The sequence below is a fragment of the Epinephelus fuscoguttatus genome, linkage group LG6, assembly GCF_011397635.1.
Source record: "Epinephelus fuscoguttatus linkage group LG6, E.fuscoguttatus.final_Chr_v1".
NCBI lineage: Eukaryota > Metazoa > Chordata > Actinopteri > Perciformes > Serranidae > Epinephelus > Epinephelus fuscoguttatus.
In genome coordinates, this window is record NC_064757.1 from 1,514,141 (window position 1) to 1,531,065 (window position 16,925).

The 16,925-nt window shown below is 39.8% G+C and overlaps 1 protein-coding gene across 1 annotated transcript in view; it reads right to left on the reverse strand.

Annotated features, from left to right (window-relative positions):
- LOC125890274 (leukocyte surface antigen CD53-like) overlaps window positions 1-6,884 on the reverse strand; it is a 40,513-nt gene extending 33,629 nt beyond the window's left edge. Inside the window, exon 1 of the mRNA XM_049578838.1 lies at window positions 6,763-6,884. The gene's annotated coding sequence lies outside the window, so the exon portion shown is untranslated. The remainder of the gene's footprint in view (window positions 1-6,762) is intronic.
- Between the last annotated feature and the right edge of the window lie 10,041 nt (window positions 6,885-16,925).

The following is a 16,925-nucleotide window of genomic DNA, read 5'->3' on the forward strand; positions in this document are numbered from 1 at the left end:
TTTTTAACAAATTTGTGAATAAGCTTTAATAGAAATTAGGAGCAAAAACAAGTGTGTCTATCCTTTTTTAGCTGCTATTTGACTCTCTCACAGATAAGTGGAAATGGAGTCAAGTACAATCAAAGCAAAAAGGATGCACCTGATATCAATAAACTGATTTGAATCTGTCACACAAGAAAGTGTGCAATAAGTAAGCAGATCTGGGGGGTATTCCATCAAGCAGGCTAAAGGCAAATCCTGGCTTAAATGGCCAAGTCTGGCTAATGTGAGCCAGAGTTCTGTTCCATCAACGTGGCTAAGATTAGCCTCACATCGGTACCCATGGAAACCATGGTTCTGGCTAAGCCTGATACATCGAGCTAAACTCCAGTTTCCGTTCCATCAACCTGAGCCACAACTCTGTTCCATCAAGGTGGTTAACCTGAATCTCAGTCTAGTAACCATGGTAATTTATACTGCCGGCCAATCCTGGTCTGTAGCAGGATTAAGATGAGGATTAGCTCCATCTTCTGTTCAATGGACAAGAACAGACACCTAAAAGACAGTTCTGCCAGTGCTTACACACTGTCATGTAATGATAAAATAATATGTAGATCATAAAATATATAACATCATTAATCAAAAAACATTAACTATCAAAAAACAAATTAAAATGTAATAAAAATAAGATAATAAAAAAAACCCACTTACAACAATAAAGCCAAAATCAAACTAATAACAACAAAACTATAATAAAATTAAACTGAGGCATTAAAAAAAGATTGTACGTACACCAAACCACGTGAATATGCGATTGCCCTCCCATCCCCACTCCACGCTGTTTCCAATTGGCTAGCAAATTCACAGCCAATTAAGGTCAACTGACAACGGAGTATAAGGAGTGCATCCAAGAGAAGGAGAGGGACACACCCAGAGAGACACAGAGACAGAGCAAGTAGGATATTCTTATAGTTTATCTTGACCTGCAGCCAAGTCCTCCTCTGGCTACTGAGATTGCTTCTGTTGAGACATAACAGTGAGAGATAAAGATGGGACACACACCATTGTAGTTCGCCTGTTCCTCATCCTGCACATTCCATACATTTAAGGGGATTTTCCTTATTTTGATATAATGAGGGATAGAGCTTACAATGGACTCCCAAATGATGAGAAATAGATAATAATAATAATCAGATGCATGTTCAGATCAGACATGTGATGACGCAGCACTGAGAGGACGTGCAGCACCTGGCTCCCGCTAAAAACATATATTTGTGGACCTAGTCAGCCAAGTGTGGTTACAGCTCTTCGTCCAAAGACAAAGAAACATGTCTAAAAAAGATCAGAGTATATGAACCAGAGGAGAGCAGCGACGGCTGAACACACCGAGCCACAGCATGACGCAGCTAACCTAGCCTCTGTGTCATCGGAGCATGTGAGTGATAAACTTGTTGAAGACATTACCAGTAAAGTCGCGGCGATGCTTGAGGAGAAACTGTCTAAATTCTCTGAGACACTAGACTCTATCACCACACAGTTAGAAAGAGATGATCGCCATATGGAGGAAGCTGAATGCCGTATTTCCACAGCCGAGGATGACATCTCCACCATGAAATCACAGCTAGCTCGGGCCGAGGAGACTATATCCATTGCTAACCCAAAGAACTTAGGATCAAGAAAACCGCAACCGTCGCGGCAACATCAGGATCTTTGGGCTACGAGAGGGGACTGAGGGATGACAGCCCATTGTCTTCTTTGAATCACGGCTCCCTTCTGTGCTTGGCCTTGACACTAAGAGGGGGACCATCAAGCTGGACAGAGCTCATCGCACACCTGGCCGACTGCAGCCAGGTAACCAAGACAAGTCCCGAGCCGTGGTGATTAAGCTGCACAACTACATAGACAAGATTAAAATACTTGCAGCATTTAAATCCAAACAGCCTCTGGCTCATGATGGACAGGAGTTTGCCATTCGCTCCGACTTCACAGCAGGTGTTCTATTTCGTGCTTATGCACCGCCTCTGGCGGTCAGTAGGGACGAAATAGAACCGTAGTTACCATTGTAACTTTCGTTATTCAGCAACGGATATGTTTCAACAACGTGCGCGGCCAGCTGATCAAGAAAAAAATCCGGTTTCGTATGGCTTTCCCTGCTACACTCACTTTCACATATGGAGAGAAGAACTTTACCTTCACAGATGCAGGAGAGGCACAGAGAGTCGTGAACGGCATGGGACAGGTAACCCAGATACCGGAGTAAAAGGATTAAAGGTCGGTGATCATCTGATGTGGATTTGTGATACAGACTAGGCCTATTACAAGGTCCAAAATGAACTACTTAAGGATTCATAGCCTATAGATGGGTATATATATATTTTTCTATATTGATACATGAAGCCATTTGGACTGCAAGATATGATTTCAGCTATTTCTCATTTTATACTCTGTTCTACCGAAGGTTTTGATGGCTGTGAGTTAGATTAAATTTAGTTGCCTGCAGAGTAATCTGTTATCATACAGAAAGATACTTAATAATACACTGAATCAGTTTTGGTTCTTGAACATATAGGCTATTTATCTATTAATTTACTGTATGTTTTTTTTGTTCATGCTTACTCAAATCAAGCCTTCAAAGTGATTATAAAATGGTGGAAGGTTCTCCTCCCAACTATAATTTAAATATTTATTATATATATATATTTTTATATATTTTTTTTTTTACGTGTATATAGGAGATTTATTGAGTGTAAGCATGAACACAACCTATATGGGTCTTCAGTTTGTGGGAGCGGGGGAGGGATTTGTTGGTTAGGGACTGTTTCACGGGAGGGATAATGGACCCGACTGCTATCCTTGTGACGTGGATTACAACGGTTCTTGTCTGGCTTTGCAGGCTTTGTCCATTCAGCATCACGTGTCTTAGTTTAGGGGTAATGAGTTTTTTTTTCTTTTTTCAGTGTGATTTTGGGGATTCTTAGGGCCACTTGTGTATTGTATTATTTTTTTTTCTCTTCTCTTTTCTTCCTTTGGGACTGTCCCTTTATTAATGGGATTTTCACTTGCACAATACAAGCTATAGTGTGTCTGATAAATTGTATATAATCAGAAGACTCAGTATTATCTATTTTTTTTAATTGTTATATAAGGCTATGAGTTCAACTAAAATAATTTCAATCAATGTAAAAGGGGCAAATCATGCTATAAAGCGTAAGAAAATTCTAACATGGCTCGAAAAAGAGAAGGCAGATATCGCATTGCTGCAAGAGACCCATTTGATACAGAACATGAGAAACTTAAAAGAGAGTGGGTGGGCCAAATTTACTTTTCTTCATTTTGTTCAAGTCGGAGAGGGGCCGCAATACTTATACATAGAAACACCCCTTTTGATATTGAAAAATGTGTGAAAGATGTGGAGGGGCGATATGTGTTGATTAAGGGTACTTTATATGGGGAGTCCATCATGATAGGCTGGGTTTATGCACCAAATGTTTACATGAGTACATTTTATTCTAAACTCACATCTGATGTCTCGTCTATGTATATCTAACTCCTATCGCCATTCTGGGTGGAGATTTTAATTGTGTGGTAAATCCAGAGTTAGATCATAACCCACCTTTAAAGACTCCCCCCTCCAAAAGGTCAGTAGTTACTAGGGAAATGTGTGCAGATCTAAACCTGTTTGATGCCAGGCGGGTTCTACACCCTAAGGAAAGGGATTTTACTTTTTTTTCAAACCCTCATCAAAGCTTTTCACGAATCGATTATTTTTTCACCTCTAGACAGGTATTGGATAGATTAGAGGAAAGTGGCATAGGAATTCGCACACTGTCCGATCATTCTCCTGTCCATATATGTCTCTCTCCACCCTTCCATGATGCTAATTCTCGCCAGTGGTGTCTTGACATGTATCTTCTGAGCAGCCCCCCTTTCATGACATATATTAAGGAGCAATTTGAAACCTATATGACATTTAATGATGTTGGGGATATAAGCCCATCAACTTTATGGGAAGCTGCCAAGGCCTACTTAAGAGGTGCAATAATTTCATATAGTGCAGCTAAGAAAAAAACAGCTCTTGAGGAACAAATAAGGCTGGAAAAAGTGCTGGCAAATTTAGAAGCTGAACTTAAAATCCATCCAGCAATCTTTCTAGAAGAGTAGATGTTGCTAGATCAGCCTTGGACGAGCTTTTAACACAAAAGGCTGAATCTGCAATGTTTTATGCTAAGCACAGGTTGTATGAAATGGGGGATAAGCCAGGCCGTTTACTGGCTCGTCTTGCTGCAGGGAGACGTAAATCAAATGCCATCTCTTCTCTGGTCGACGTCACTGGCTGTAAACAATTTGAAACCAAAAAATTATGTAATATTATGTTGGAATTCTACAAAAACTATATACATCAGAGTTTGATAGTACTTCAGAAGAGATAGATAGTTTTTTAAAACAGGTGAATTTGGTTTCATTGAAACAGGACGATAGAGATGTGTTATGTAGACCAGTAACTAAAAAAGAACTATTTGAAACTATCCAATCCCTACAAAATAGTAAAGCTCCAGGAACCGATGGCTCTATAGAAATTTGCTAAACTGGTAACAGATCCACTTCTACGCATGTATACAGAATCTTTTGAAAGGGGTTATCTCCCTCCAACTTTATATACAACTAATATTACCCTCATTCTTAAGAAAGATAGGCCCGCTGATCAATGTGGTTCACACAGGCCGATCAGCTTAATAAATGTGGACAATAAACTGCTCTCCAAACTTCTGGCAAGAAGATTGGAGATGCTGTTGCCTAAAATAATTAATACCTTTGCTATTTGCTGCAGCCACTGAACCATTTGCAGAGGCAATTAGAAACAGCCCTGATATATCTGGTATTAAGTTGGGGCAGAATAGTCTTAAAATAGCATTATATGCTGATGATGTTTTACTTTTTGTTTCGAATCCAGGAAGATCGATCCCTGCCATTTTGTCAATAATTGAGTCATTCGGGCTGGAGTCAGGTTATAAGGTTAATTTAGACAAGTCAGTTGCAATGCCACTAGGGGGTGCTACTGATCCACCCTGTATTATAAACTTCCCTTTCAGATGGTCTACATCAGGACTCACTTATCTAGGAATAACGGTCTCTACTAATCTGAAAGATCTGTTCAAGCTTAATTTTCTTCCAGTTTTGAAAAAAATTCAGAGTGATATTAACAGGTGGATGGATCTTCCTATTTCGTGGATCGGAAGAGTAAATTTAATCAAGATGAACATTCTTCCACGCCTACTTCATCCGATGCAAATGCTACCTTTATGGATCACGAAACAGATAGTTAAGAGTATACAGAAAGATCTCAGTAAATTTATTTGGCGTGGTAAAAGACCCAGATTAAAAATGAAGACATTAGAGCTTCCCATAGACAGAGGGGGATTAGGACTCCCTAATATTTTGTTGTATAACTGGGCCTGTCATGCACGGATCATATCTGACTGGGTACATAATTATCTTAAAGGAGTACAGGGTCATATGGATGAATGGTGTTGTCTACCTTCAAATCTTCTTAGTTTGTTAACATGTGAAAAAAAGCAGATAACAACCAACCTCAGAAATAACTCAGTTATATATAACACTGTAAAGGTATGGAGAGAGATGGTGGCTTATATAGGGAGGAAGGGGTTTTCATCTTCCTTAACTCCTTTAATTGGGAATAAAGCTTTTCCCCCAGGCATTAATAGCAAGATTTTTTTCTCTTTGGCACAGTAAGGGCATTAGAGTTATTGGTGACCTATACTCAGAGAACTCATTAATGTCTTTTACACAGATTCAAGCTCAGGGGCCGTATTTATCAAGCGTCTTAGAGTGCCATTTTAGTCTTAAGAGATGAGAATTTGTGAAATTTAGTCCTACTCTCAAACTTAAGAATAAAAGCTATTTATCAGCCTTCTCAAGTCTAAGAATCACTTCTACTCTCCCAGATATTTAAGACACTTATTTAACCACTTAGGACACCTCCAGAGGTGTCCTAAGTGGTTAGGAGTTGCCAGTAGAAGATGGCACTGAGGCGAGTGAGACGTGTGCGAACGTTCCGGGAGCGGAAGGATGTCCTGGCTTTGTTTGATGACAAGCAGCTGATCAAACGGTATCGTTTGGACAAAGCGGGCTCATCAGTAACATCACGCAGCAGAGCTTTCACGGCAGCATTAAAGGTCATCACAATGTTTCGATATCTCGCCACTGGAAAAATGCAACAGTGTAATGCTGATGATTCTATCACAACCGTCAATTAGCAGAATATCAATTTCAATTTCAATTCAATTTCAATTTTATTTTTAAAGCCCAATATCACAAATCACAATTTGCCTCACAGGGCTTTACAGCATACGACATCCCTCTGTCCTTATGACCCTCGCAGCAGATAAGGAAAAACTCCCCCCAAAAAACCCCTTTAACGGGGAAAACAATATTGGCCCTTAATGCTCCTCACCTCATCATGCATTTCATTGACTTCCCAACTACACCCCGGGTAATTCAACAGAAGCAAACTGCATTCATGCAAATAGCTGGCTTCCCTGGAGTGGTCAGTGCAATCGATGGCACACATACTAGGATCATCGCTCCAAGTGTGGACGAGAGCATTTATGTAAACAGGAAGAGGTACCACAGTATCAACACGCAAGTAGTGTTTGATGCAGACTACAACATCTTGGATGTGGTACCCAAGTGGCCTAACAAAAGCTAGTGAGACAGCATACTCAAGATGCAAAAAACTTAAGTTGATTTTTTATTTTCACCCACCACTTGATGGATGCCTATTGCCTCACACGAAGTGCTTGGGCCTGGCTGCACTGCATCAAAAGCACAGGGAGAGTGCGCGTCGAAGATGCCCGGGGACACAGGAGACTCTCTTGATGCATCTCGATCCAAACTGAAAAATAAAGAATATGGCTGAAATATCAGAAATAGTTCTCTTGTTGTTATGGTTATGACTTAACAAACACACATTTTAGACATTTACTGAACAATAGCCTGGCAAATATGCAGCAACAATTACACACCTATCTCTCACCAAAACTCACCTAGGCTGCAGTGAAATATCCCTATAGAGTTGTAACAGGAATAATTTGGCAACTCACCCTCTTGAAAGCAAATCAAGCTTCATTGCAGCTGGATCCTGGCCGCCGTCCAATCCAGTGATGCTGGCGTTACCTTCTCCGAGTATGTGCTGCACAACCTCTGCAACTGCGCTCAAGTCTTTGCCAGGGGGGCCTCCACCTGCATAAGAATATCAAAATGGATTAGATGGATATGAGCGAATAGGGTAGCATGCAAGCAAATGAAAAAGAAGCACTGCATATGAGCGCGCATGGAGCAGGCCTTGAAAACTGCAATTTCAGTTCTGCTTTTCGACAGAACGTTGTACATTTCTTCTCGCAGTCAGCTGGTGAGCGACGGCAGAAGGCTTGAGAAGCATTAGTTGATTTGCGACGTCTTCCCATGCATTTTTTTTTTTATCATGGCTGTAAGTGTTTGGAAAGCAGAGCTAAATGGTAAACAAACATGGCACTACACCGGTAAGGTAAGACAACACGTTTACATGTCGTTTTCTATATGTTCTCTGACATTTATCCTAACGATATGAGGTGGTCTTTGTGGAAAACAAAAAAAAAAGTGGACTAACTTTGCACTTGAAGGTTGCCCGTTCACTTGAAACAAATTTAGGACGATGGGAGACAGATTGAAATAAACCGAAATTTCCCTTTAAGAGTGATTCAGAAAGTTTCTGAGAGCAACTCTGAGCAAGGAGGGACTTTTATCTTAGTGAGGAGGTGTGGTTGACTCCATTGCTAGGTATGACGCAGTCTTCTAAAAGCTGTGATTGGTTGTTACAAAAAGGATAAAAGAAAAAAAAGAAAAACAAATGCGCTCCTAGTAATGAAAGGACAGTGAAATCAAGCGATCATAGAACTTAGACTGCATTAAGAAATGTGTAATCGTGAAAATAATTTTATGTCATGTTGATGAAACTCTTAATTGTTACACAGCTTCAAAATGTTTGAACGTACCTCATCCACAGCCGATTATTATATTGATTTGCTTATTGTTATGTTTACTTGCCATGCTGGTAATTTTACTACTTCATCTATTTGATATTAATGGTGGACGCAGACTCAGCTGTGAGCAATTACTGTGATTGCTGGCCTCCTTGTAAAAAGCGGTTTGATTTGCCAGTATGACCAAAACAGTGAATAAAATGGAGAAAAAAGAACGAGAACGCCGAACTGGACAGTAGAGCAGTGCCTGCTGTTGGCGCAGCTCGTGGAGGAGAACAAAGGAGTTTTAAGAGGGAAATTCGGTCCCGGGATCACGGCACAAGGGAAGAGGTAGACTTGGGAGCGCATTGCCCGACAAATCAATGCGTCGTTCCCTCTCCTTTTACGCACAAGCAATGAGTGTGAGAAGCGCCGGTACGTGCTGCAATCCAAAGCGGGCGTTATTGCGTACTACGCTGGGTGGGAAAAGTAAGCTCATCCCTGATGAGGTCAACCTCATCAAGAGTCGACTTATGACTAAAAAAATTCTTTGTTGAAAGCTGCACTTAAAAGTTAGTTTTTAAACTCTGTCTGGAGTGTGCCGTATTTCTGAATGCAGAACGTGGAATCTGTGCTTACACTGGCCAATCCCTCTCTCCACCACACTTCTTGTGCTTTTGTGTGCCCTGTGATGAGAATAAACTCCCCTATTAAACCATATTCTATAAACTTAATTAAACATTTTAAATTTAAAACAATTAGGTATTTCGTTCGCTGTTATAGTTCATTTGGCCTTATGTCTGTGGCATCTGATAAGGGGTAAGAATCCCCAATTAGGTGACACCCAGGTGGCACAATGTGCCTCTCAAACAGCTGCTTCAGGCCACTTTCATTTAGGATCCTTGCATCATGGGTGGACCCAGGCCACTTGGGTACCACATCCAAGATGTTGTAGTCTGCATCAAACACTACTTGCGTGTTGATACTGTTGTACCTCTTCCTGTTTACATAAATGCTCTCGTCCACGTATTGAGCGATGATCCTAATATGTGTGCCATGATCAATTGCACTGACCACTCCAGGGAAGCCAGCTATTTGCATGAATGCAGTTTGCTTCTGTTGAATTACCCGGGGTGTAGTTGGGAAGTCAATGATGAGGGGGGGGGATTTATCTGCCTGATGACAAACTGGACAAACTGTGAGTCACTGTTTACTCTTTTTTTTTTTCCTTTTCTTATTTTTTTTTCTCTCTTCGTAACTTTAAATAGAATGAATTGAAAGGGCCAATCTATTATTGTTTAGTATGAATTCACCCAAAATTATAGTCTTTTTGTAACTTATCTTTTGATTGTATAATTGATGTATACTGTGCAGAAGTGATGCTGTGTGTATTTTGAGAGGTGACCTGATGGATGGACAGGTTGGGTGGAACAGGAAGAATGTTCTTTTTTTGTGTGTGTGTGTATTTGTCTGAGGTGTGTTTCTTTGTTGTTGGTGGTGGTTGTGTTTGTCTTGTTTATGAAAAAAGGAGCATTACTAGCTAATTTATGTTTTGTCTAAGAGTTAACCTGTATGTACTCAAGTAATGTTCCTGAATAAAATATATAAAAAAAAGAAAAAAGAAATAGATAATTGATTCACTATCACCTGCATTCACTTAATAGGTTTCCTCATCTCCACTGAATTGAGGGATTTGCTGTATGTAATTGTCTACAGTCAATAGATAAATGTCATGTGATTATTTCCTATAAACTTATCATTTCAGAAATGTTAAAATCTATAATCAATTATGTGATAAATGCGATGATTCACATAAAATACTTTGATTAAATGCATGATCTGAAATTTACATAGGAATCAGTAGATAAATGTGATGCATAGTCTACACTAATATTAATTTACACATTTGGTGAATTTCATTAGGCATACTTGAATTGTTAGATTTAATAAGTGTTCTTATCTACATATATTTTGTCCCTTTGATGTGGGATTTATATAACATGATATTATGCTGAAATGCTGAATTTTCTTTGTCACTTATGCATTTAGCCTGTCGGCGATATTCTGCCACACCACCTCCATTGCTTCATTAATTGCTGCAGTATTGCCTTTTTCTTAATTATGTCCTTATAGTCCTCATACACTTCCATAAGGAGCGTTTGCTGCGCCGCAGAAAAAGCCTCTACTCGCTCCTTTCCTTTGCTTTTTGACATTTTGCAAAATTTTCTGCACTCGACTAGTGTGGGCTTTTTATTTTCCCTGGGCGAGTGCATGAGTTGAGGCTTAACAGGTGAGGCTTGAATTAGCATCAGTTGGAGCCAGCTGATTTCACTTGATGGAACGGGTTGGCGCTAGATTTGGAGTTGGTGTTTAGCCAGACTTCAAGATTACACCTTAGTCTGGATATTCTTTGCTACGTTGATGGAATACCCCCCTGAATACTTTCCACAGCTAATGCATTCCACATTTTGGGTGAATTTTTAGGCCTAAATACAAAACCACAAACAACTTCACGCATCTGACAATCTTGGTTTTTAATATCTGAAGCATTCATGCAGTGTTCATAAAAAAAAAATGGTCAAAGAGAGAGAGAGACAAGAAATACATTATCACATGAACAATATCACAATAGAAACTTTACTTGAAATAAATAAACAAAAAAAGTCAGACACAGGAGCACAACAAGATCATCCTTACTTACATTTTTGTCAGACGAGCATTTGGATTAGAAAACTTCAAGCAGAATTGGCTTAACATTATTATTTGAACATAAAGTTAAAAAGAAAAAGTACCTAAATAGATAATTGGAGGAAAATAGAAAAAGCAGTAAACTTTATGGAAGGACAACAGTAATGGAGTCTGCTAATAAATCTCCATTGTTTCCAGGCATTGGGGAGTCCAATTGTATAAGTGGTATAAAGCCTTTAGTGTCTTGGAGAGAAAGAGGGAGCCATGTGAACAAAGATACTGGATTACTACAAGATGGCCCACCTACAATATACTCCCATTGTATGAATGCCAATCAAAGACAAGTATCCCCAACCTCGCTTCTGTCAACATGTGTGTACCCTTACTGGTCGTAAGCTAAATAAATAAACAGATGTCTTAGTTACAACATGATTGAGCTAACTGGAGTAGTTTCATGTCGTATCCGACAACGAGAGGCTTTTAACAGATGATGTCCTAATGTTAGCTTTGCTGCTGCTGTTAGCTGTCCCTGTCAGCTGCAGCCACTCATGCTTTCTAGACATTGTAATTTCCCAAAACTGAATAAATACCACACATAGCAACACAAAACTGCTTTGCTAGCTCAATCATGTTGTAACTAAGATATCCGCTGGAAAAAATATTTTTTTAATCCAGTATCTTTGGTGAAACTGCACTGATTGCAGCACCAGAGAGGAGATATCTGTTGCCAGATCTCGTGAGAGTGTGTTGTTGAGACAGAGACAGGTCTTGAACAAAGTAAATTTTCTCCTGATTTGTCCGTCTCAAATTTGCCATTTTGGTGTCGGAATGTTCTGAAGATATGTGGCTTGTGATAAATGGGTCCAATATTTGCTTCTGTGACTATGGGGCGAAAGAATCAGCCATAATCTGTAATCACGTTCATTTCTCCCACTGAAGTCAATGAACTCAAGACCTGAAGGGGCGTGGTGGTCGCGAACCCCACGTGACACTGATACAGGAAACTGACAAGCAGTGGACTGTCTTGGTTTATCCATCGTCTTTGATGTGAAGTCTGATAAATGTCCTCAAGTGATGTCACTCAAGTCAGCATCAGCTGGGTCAAGGATTTGCCAGGGAAGAAGAATACTGTCCATCATCATTCTGTGTAACATATTTAAGGAGAATACTGCTATACTGGAATACTCTTTTAATTTAAACATGCAGAATTTTTTTTTTTCAATTTAAGCAATTTGAGTCCTCATTGAGCTGCATTTTTTCCACACATCTTTACTTCAAATTGACTCAAAAACTGTACCTCGATTCCAAAATGTTGGGACATTGTGTAAAATGTAAAGAGTAAAGTACACAGACAAGATGTTTAATGTTCAAACTAATAAACTTTGTTTTTTTGTGTATATACACTCATTCTGAATTTGATGCCTGAGACACATATAAAGATGGTGTTTACTTAAAACTACACTCAGTAAGTGTTTGCGAACTGAGAACACTAACTATTGAGTTTTTTGTTTTTTTGGGGCATTTTGCCTTTAATGGACTGGGCGGCCAAGTGTGAAGGGGGGAGAGAGAGAGAGGGGGAATGACATGCAGCCAAGGACCACAGGCTGGACTTGAACCCGGGCCACTGCAGCAACACCCTTGTGCATGGGGCGCCTACTCTATCTACTAAGCCACCAATGCTATTGGTTTTTAAAGTTGAGGTTTTGAAAGTGAAATTCTTCTCATTCTTGTTTGATATATGACTTCAGTTGCACAATAGTCCAGGGTCTCTGTTTTCATATCTTGTGCTTCATAATGTGCTACATATTCAATGGGAGACAAGTCTGGACTGCAGGCAGGTAAGTCTAGTACCTGCACTCTTTTACTAGGGAGCCTAGCTGTTGGAACACATGCAGAATATGTCTCACTGTCTTGCTGGAATAAGCAGGGACCTCCCTGAAAAGATACTGGGCCTCATTCACTAATATGTACGTGGAAATGTTCTTTGCGCACAAAATAAGTGCGTATGCAAAATCACCGTGGGATTCATGACACCTGCGCATGGGCCAATTTTGTTCTCACCACCTTGCGTATGTGTGTGAATCAGAATCATTCTAAATTAACAGGCGCATGCTCGCAATTTGTGATTAGCATACTACCACGCCCCCATTTCTCCACATAAGGAAACCGCTTGCCTAAAGTTGATTCATGAATGAAGGAAGCGGTTACGTGAGGAGAGAAATACTAAATTTCACAGTTTGTTAGAGGCGATGGCGCCGGGTCTTACAGGAATGCCATGGGTCATTGCAAGATTGTGCAGGACACAGCATGCCAGGATACTCTTGCACACCTTCTCAGGGGTATAAAGTAGTTTGCCACCGGCTGTATCCGATCCAAACACATCCAACGGCCCTTAAGCACGCCAAAAGTGCTCTCTACGGCGCGTGTGTAGGCATGTATGTCATTATAGCGCACCTCTTGAGGGGTTTCAGGGTTTGCGTATGGTGTCATCAGCCATGTTTTAAGGCCATATCCCCGGTCACCCAAACAATGTAACATTTTAGCACTAACGGAATAGAGACTTACTAAAAATACAAACTACAAACAATTGAAATAAAAGACTGGAACAAAAGATACTCACCAACAAGCCATCCACTTCTCACAGCCCCTGCCTCCAAACATTCCCACTGTACTGTTTTGCAAAGTAAATGAGTCGTGGGTGCCTCCTGGCCAGCGGGCCACAGCATTAAGGATATGGCAGCCGGCATTACAGATCATCTGCACGTTGATGGAGTGATAGTTTTTTCTGTTCATGTTGTTGTTAATATTTTAATTGTCACAATGATGAGGGTGAACGTGTGTCAGTTTCATGGTTATTTAATACATTTGGCCAATATATTAGTAAATTAATGATTTTAAAAAATGTTAATTAAATCTCTTTTTAATGAATGTGGTTTTTTAGACTCTGCATGTACTTAAAAGGTATGTGTTTGCATTTTCTAAGTCAGTTCGGCCATCCTCATTTGTGCGTATGCATGGTCTGAGGCAGTTCTAAATTTGTTCGCAGAGTAAGAACAAATTCGGGTAAGAAAATATTGATGAATCCCGGATTTGTGCGTCAAACGATCGTATGCACAGTTTAAGCACAGATTTGTGCGTACGCACTGTTCGTGAATGAGGCCCATTGTGAGTAATAAAAAAATTAGGTTTCAGATTTGTGAGTACTCTCTGCTCTGAGACACGGGGCGTCTGAATTCTTTGCGATCATGCTTTTAGAATTGTTGGTCTTAAACTGTTGGACTGTTTGCCCACAGTTTTTCACAAAGTCACCATCCTTGCTTGTGAACAACTGAGTGTTTCAAGGATGCTCCTTTGTAGGGGTGCACAATATTGGATTTTTTGCCAATATCCAATATGCCGATATGTAACAACTCATTTGACAGATAACCAGTATCGATATCAATATATCCACTTTTTCCCCACCTAATGTTAGTGATCATCAAGTCTCTTCTGTTGTGGTATTAACATCATATTATCTATGCATACTTTTATCGTGATGGCCCACCAGCACATGGCCACATGGTGCAAAATAAGAAAATGCATGTTGGCTGAATATTGGTCGATATCGATGACATGCCCATGTTATCATGCATCCCTACTCCTTTTATACCAAATAAGGAATGTTGTAGTTGTTCTTGTACTGTATTAAATTGAATACAGGTTGAAAAAGGTTTGCAAATCATTGCATTCTGTTTTTATTTAGGTTTAACACAACTTTTCTAGAATAAGGGTTGTTCCAATTTCTGTGGACCTCTATTAACTGCAAGGCCCAAATTTTAGATAAGAATTTTTTCACGGATGATGGATGGTAAAAAAAAAGCACAAAACGTAATGATAAAATGAACTGTGTCAGGTTCAGGGTCCTGGTTTAGTGCATGCTAGCTCACTGTCACGGTAACTGGGACACTTCAATAGAATAGAACTGTCGTTTATGATATCAGTAACCTTCCCTATTATGACAAGTCCCAAAGTCTGCTGTGAAAAATCTACGCCCTTGTGTCCAGTGGATACAGTAGTGTCCCCTCCACTGCTCTTTAGATGTACACTGTAAATGTGTCAGAAGTGGAGCATCTCCAGAAGCTGGAGGCACATTTCCCATATAATTAAAGTTATTTGTTTAGAACATTTTTTGTTTTACAACCATACTGAAAAACATGTTTGCAGCTCATTTAGGATACTTTGTGGCTGTGCTTTAACTGAGTTTCATTTCAAAGAGTAGAGTAAGTGGATAGAAGTGAGTGACAAAAGGGAAGATAACTTGTGTTGTGTTGGGATTCACAGGACCACAGATGATTTATCATTTGGTAAAATCATCACTGATTTCAAGGCTTTTTCCTCTGCATGCTCTTTGTCTTCAAACAAAGAGAGCTAAGTGGCACCCATCTCCACAGGAGGTCTCACCTCACACCGCGTTTACACATAGCCGGGTATTTAGAGAAACAAATATTTCCCCCCCCCGTTTTCAATAATAACATTGTGCACACAACATCGTTTTCAAAAATGTTGTCATTTACATGAACCCAGATAAATACGCCATCGAGCGCCGTCATAACTATGCCAAACCTATGGGCGGCAGTGTGGGGAGAAGGATGAAGCCATGCAAGCCAATCAGAATCCTCAAAATCGACAACAACAACAACAACAACAACAACAACAACAACAACAACAACAAAAACAACAACAACAATAACAACGAGACGAATGCTGTGATTTGGTATCAAACTTCGGACTTTTAGAAATGTCCATGAGAATTGCATACTTTTTAAGCAATGGCGAGTACTTCTGTTCTGGAAACTGCTGAGAACCCTCTTATTGTCAATATACTTATGAAAGCCATCCATCCTCTGAATGCTTAAGGTCTCTAGTTTTTGACTGTTTGGCTCATGAGGCTGTGGTTATCCTGAAGGTCACTGTAGGTCATTGTATAAAGTGATGTCCATTTCAAAGAAATGGTCTCAATGCAATGTATTGGCTACTGTGAAGACTAACATCATCACAAATGAATACACCTGGGCTCACTGAATCTACAGGCATCTCAACTTCCCTGTCAGACACAATTTATGAAATTCTACGTCTGTTTAGGGACCCCAGTATGCAGAAATATAGATCGATAAATGAGTCACTCTACCTCTGGCTGTGGCTCAGAGGTAGAGTGGGTCATTCTCTAATCGGAGGATTGGTGGTTTGATCCTTGGTTCCTCAAGCCTGCATGTGGAAGTATTCTTGGGCAAGATACTGTATTCATGTTTCAAAACATCTTACCAAAGGACTGCAGTTGAAAATAATCCAGCTGGCTCACGCTGGCACATTTACAGAAATGTTGATTAATGTATAAAAATTCCTTATAAAGAAATAAGTATAAATATAATGTGTGTGTGTGAGGTGCTGTGCCAAGTGCAGTCCATTTACCGTTTATCAAATGACACCTGCGTACTGCATGAGAAAAATGGCATTGCTTTGCCCGAAACTGCATAATTTGCATAAAATGGACACCTCTGTAAAGGGAGGCCATGGACCTCTGTGAAATGACCATGTCATTTTTTCCCTTATTAAAAATTTAGCCTGACTTTAGCGTTATTTAACAACTTTCCCAACAAGCTAGCATGGCATGGAGGGTACCAAGGGATTCCTTAGGTCTTCTACTCTTACATGATACCAGTATCTCACTCTGCCTCTAAAAAAAAGTAACTGGTCACCAGTCTGATGGACACTGGCACAGCAGGTAGAAAGCCACTGGATAGTTTCAGGCAGCTGCATCCATTGGACACCAGGGGCCAGGCACTAGCTTTTGTGATGGCTTCACATCTATTTTAAGTTAAACATCTAAACAATATTCATATTCACATACTCTTCAATGATCTCAAACTCATATTTTAATTCATGACCATTGCTATTACTATTAAAACATGACTTAAATAGCAGTGCATGCTAAAGAAACAGTCTAAAGTCACATAATCACAGATAAATTAGATGATGAAACAACAACTTTGTATTAGTGGGTCTGATGAAATCGAGTCCCACAGAAAAAGTTTAATTTTGTCAACATAAAAACTGGTGCTAAAATCTGATGCACAACAGTGACAAACAGGTTTTGGATAAATCTTTACTTCAACTGAACATACCTGAGAACCCTTTGCAAATGCAGAAAGCAAACAAAGAGAAATGACTTGTGATGTCAAACAGAAAATACATAGAGGAACA